Source organism: Mirounga leonina, unplaced genomic scaffold (genome assembly GCF_011800145.1).
Source record: "Mirounga leonina isolate KUSES-001 unplaced genomic scaffold, KU_Mleo_1.0 Mir_101609, whole genome shotgun sequence".
NCBI lineage: Eukaryota > Metazoa > Chordata > Mammalia > Carnivora > Phocidae > Mirounga > Mirounga leonina.
The window spans coordinates 5,652,586-5,657,346 of record NW_023270164.1 but is presented as its reverse complement, the minus strand read 5'-3'; the positions used below and the strand labels follow the sequence as shown (position 1 = coordinate 5,657,346).

The following is a 4,761-nucleotide window of genomic DNA, read 5'->3' as shown; positions in this document are numbered from 1 at the left end:
GCCTCATCACATAGGGCTCCACCTGCCGCTTGAGCCTCTAAGAGGCACCTGGGGTGTCCTGGTCCTGCAGTCCCCTTGGCCTTGCAGAATCTTGTGTGGGAGCCTCAGGAGCGAGCGAGTTGATCCGGGTGTGGAGAACACCTCTGGCCAGGAGTCCAGGTGGGGTTTTTCAAGGAACCCCACTCAGGATGTAAAAAAGGCCTCTGTCACGTGGCTCTTTGACCAGCTGAGAATAGTTGCCCCGCTGTCTCTCCCTAGATTGCACAGAAGGGGCAGGAGAACTCTTTTTTCTGTCTTTTTTAATATTACCTTGAACAGTGCCCTGGGATGTGATTCTTCACAAGGGGAACGCACCCGTGAAACCATGGTGCCCGATTCCTGGGGACCTTGTGCGCTCTGGCTGAGAACGTCCTCGGGCGTGCGGCATTTTGCCAACAGTCCTAGCTTGACTGGTTTCCTCCCCGGGCCCAGGAGGGCAGGCTTGGCAAAGCTTGGCTGAACTGAAGGCTGGCCCCCCTGTACGTATGGCCATACTCCCCCTGGCCTACTGGACGCCATTCCTCTGATAAAATCAAGGAGTCCCCTCAGACTAACCTCAGAGACCTTCCTCTGACCCTCTCACCTTTCAGATGAGGGAGAAGAGGCCGGAAAGCCAAAGTGACCCATCCAAAGCCATGTAGCTGGCCAAACTTTAAGTCCTAAACAATTTCTTCCTCCCTCCCTCCTTCCTTCCCTCCCTCCCTCTTTCTTTCTCTTCCTTCTTTCCTTCCTTTCTTTATTTCCTTTCTTTTTAGTAATCTCTACACCCAACGTGGGGCTCGAACTCACGACCCTGAGATCAAGAGTCACACACTCTTCCAACTGAGCCAGCCAGGTGTCCCCCTCCAACAATTTCTGACTCCTCCTAGGGCTCCTTTATGAGGGGGAGGCCTTGAAAGGGGGGCATTTCTCGTATCTTGCTAATTAGTGAAATGCCTCTCTCACCTTTCCCTCCTTTTTTCTTTTTTTTTCAGATTTTATTTATTTATTTGAGAGGGAGAGAGAGAGAGAGCGTGTGCATGAGCGGGGGAGGGAGAAGCGCCAAGCAGGGAGCCTGACATGGGGCTCCATCCCAGGACTGGGATCATGACCTGAGCAGAAGGCAGACGCCCAACTGAGCCACCCAGGCACTCACCCTTCCCTCTTTCTAAACCCTTCCTTCCTTTCCTGTGTGCACTGTCCTCTGCATTTGCTGTTCCCATCAACAGATGGAACAGACGTTTATTTGAGCTGGTGTATGCGTTAAGCTCCCTCTGGAATGAACTTGCTGCTGGTGGCTGTCCTGGTTTAAGCTGTCCTTCAAATAATGTGTGACTCTTAGAACTGGGCTTTTCCCCTAATAAACTCATCAGTGGCACTATTAGGAACCCTTGGGTTTTGTTCTTAATGTTGCCATCGAAAATTCTGCAGTGTATTACAGATGGCAGAACCAGCTCATCGACATCGTCCAGAGCAGTTTCAAACAAGCCTGCAAATTTTTTAACACTTTTTCCAAGGCGTCTATGTCCTTGCCCCTTGGATCTGAGATGCACTTGTAATTCACTTGTAATCAGTAGAACACAGTGACAGGGAATGATTTCCCAGGCGAGGCCAGCCAAGGCCACGAAGCTTCCCCCTAAGTCTCCCTCTTGAGACCCTTACTCTCTGGATGTCACCTCCAGGGACACTTCCTCTCAGAACCCAGCCACGATGCTATGAGAACCCAAGCCACATGGGAGGTGTCCGATACATAGCCTGCCCATCACTAATGACCTTAGGTAGAAAACGAAAGTAGGGCTTGCACCAAGCTCCTAGGTGAAGTCCCCTGAGGTCTCCCTGTGAGAAAACAGAACACTGGAGCTGGGCTGTGGCTTCGCGCCTTCTGTTCCCTCCACCTGGAACACCCCTCCCTATTCCTTTACCTGGCCAACTGCTTGCTACCCGTTGCCCAAGACTTGGTTCGTGCGCGCTCACACTCACACACCCAGAGGCTGGGGGACAAATCCCTTTTCTGGAATCCACGCCACATTACACCTGCCCCTATTATAGCCCTCACCACAGTGCACTGCAATTGTCTGCGCAATCAGACTGGAGGTTTCTGGAGCTTGGGAATATCTCTTGCCAGTTCTGGCCCAGGGCTGCAAATACGGCCAACACGCAGTGAGGGTCTTCTTTCTCTTCCTCTTCTCCCTCCTCCCCCTCTTCCTCCTCCCTCCCACCACCTTCTTCTCTCTCTCTCTGACTCTCTGGGCTGTGCTCCACCCACCTTTCCTGTTGCCCAGCAGGGGCTCTCAGCCCCATTCCCTCTCTCTTTGGGCTCAGCCTCATTCCCCTCCACTACGGCAGATTCAGCCCCGAGTTTGCTTCTCCTGGTTTAGCTTGCACCGCTTTTGTGGTTAACAAGGGATGATACAGCCCTTTCTGGAATCTTCTCCAGGGATCTCAGACTGAAGATGAGAGCCCAGGAGGGTGTTCACTCCAGGCCCGGAGGCTCTCCCCACCTACTGTCCTGGCCCCTGCAGGAGGGCGTGGCAGCAGGAGATGGGCAGGGTAAAAGAAGGCCATGTGGGGCCTGATCTGTCTAGAAAGTGTCACTGGCCTTTCCCACACTGAGTCGTGTCACAGAAATTGTTGCCGACAGGGGTCAGGTGGCCTAACACTGAATTTGGAGGGCGGGGATCAGTGTGAATGGTGCCTTGCACTGAGGAGGGGCCCCGAAGGCCCCCGGGCTAATGAGGGCGGCCAGGCATTGTGAGTGGCCTGCAGATCACTCGGGGGCATGGCAGGGGGCTGGGAGAGGTCTTAGCCCGAGGGGAAGAATGCCCATGTCAGGGAAGGCAGGCCGAGGGGCCCTGCAGTAACCTTGCAAAGGCCGTTGAGCGGGGGGCCTGTGATTGACAGGTGGGTGCTGTCAATCAGGGGAAGCTGGTGGTGAGAGACTGGGCCACCAGATACAAAAGGGGACCTGTTTGATGAGCTCTGGGGGCTGGGCTGGAAGAGAGGGAGGCTGAGGCAGAGTCGCTGGGAGCCTGCGATTCACAGGAGACACCGGGGTTTTAACTGGGGATCTTTTAGGCCCAGACATGGGCTTATTATAGGGTGTCTGTCTGGGCAAAATTGTCAAAAGGGAGCTGCCTTGTCGATGATGTCTGTGCCAGATCCTTGAGCTTGCCTTAGTTATTCGATGAGGCACTTAGTCACAAATGCGTGCTGGAGAGGCTCTGCTACGGGAGGGGCAGGAGGCGGGGAGCGGGGTTGGCAATGATGGTTTTATTGTGCAAAGGATTCAGGACAGGCTAGGTGCTGAATAAATATTTGATCACTTATGCATATAGCGCAAGGGCTCCGAATTGTATTTTTAAAATAATATCCCAACATTCTCTTTCCTCAGTTTGAAGATTAATTTAAATTAGATGAACACAGTCAATATAGAAAATATTTGGAACGTAGAGATTAAAGTACAGAGCGGTGGGGGGAGACTCGTCCTCCCATTGAAAGTCGGTCGCTGCCAGCCTCCTGGTATATTTAGCTTCTGTCTTTTCACTCTCCATCTTTTAAAATGTAATTGTGATCAACTGTACACACAATTTGGTAATTTGCTCTTTTCTTGCTCAACGTAGTGATACAAGCATTTTTCATGTGATTGCAAACTCCTGGTAAACATCATTTTTAATGGCTACGTAATACGGATTGTATTTTCAATTTTCATTAAATTTCTGTTTTATCTTCAGTCTGATTGCTTCGAGGGGCCTAATTTCTGCCAGTCTTAATCTGCTTATCTGTTTATCAGGAATCGGATATCCACCGTGGCTGTCCCCTTCTCTGAGGTGGGGGAGGGTGTGGGGGGGGTAACAAGAAAGAGGGTTCCGAATGGGACCAATGCAGCATGTACTTGGGATTCCTGGCAAGCCGGAGACACTGTTAGGGCAGGACCATCCCGGGACCACACCCTGAGTGTTTTGTGGTCAGTCTCAATTTCAAACATTTCTGTCCTGTTGTGTCCATAAGCACACTGGTTCTAACAGAGACCACACGGCCCACTTAGGATGAAAAAATATGATCCCCACAGGTATGGGAACATTGTGATAGCAAAGTAAGGTTTGGGTAAAGTGTAGCAGAAAGGAATTGGGGCATCCAGTTCGGGGTGGGAGGTGGTAGGGAAGTTCTGTACAAAATATTTAACCTCCAGCTTCTATAGGTGATGAATATGTCTGTCTAACACCAGTTAATGTATCCAATCTCCCTTCTGAAGAGAGGAAAGAAATCATAACTCCTTCGAACAGATCAACGGTACTGGGTGTTTAATTCATTAAGGGACAACCCCCAAACTCTGTGTGTGTGCGTGTGTGTCAGTTCTATGAATTTTAACACATGCATAGATTCTTGTAACTATTACCACAATCAGGACACAGAACATCTCCATCACCCCGAATACCTGCGTCTTGTTCCCCATTTGTAGTCAAGCTCTTCCCCACCCCTAATGTCTGGCAACCACTGATCCATTCCCCACCACCGTGGTGTCATCTTTTCCAGAACCTCATATAAATGGAATCATGCAGCATGTAAGCTGTTCAAGACTGGCTTCTTTCACTCAACATAACGCTTTCGAGATTCCTCCAAAATGAGTATTTCAATAGTTTATTTCTTTTTATGGTGAAATAGTTTTCCATTGGATGGGTATACCACCATTTGTCTAACCATTCACTCACTGAAGGATGTTTGGGTTGTTTCCACTTCGGGGTA

General features: G+C 50.5%; 1 non-coding gene across 1 annotated transcript; it reads right to left on the bottom strand.

Annotated features, from left to right (window-relative positions):
* Window positions 1-803: 803 nt before the first annotated feature.
* TRNAK-CUU lies at window positions 804-876 on the bottom strand. Its single transcript has one exon. It is a non-coding gene; the product is annotated as a tRNA-Lys (tRNA).
* Window positions 877-4,761: the final 3,885 nt, after the last annotated feature.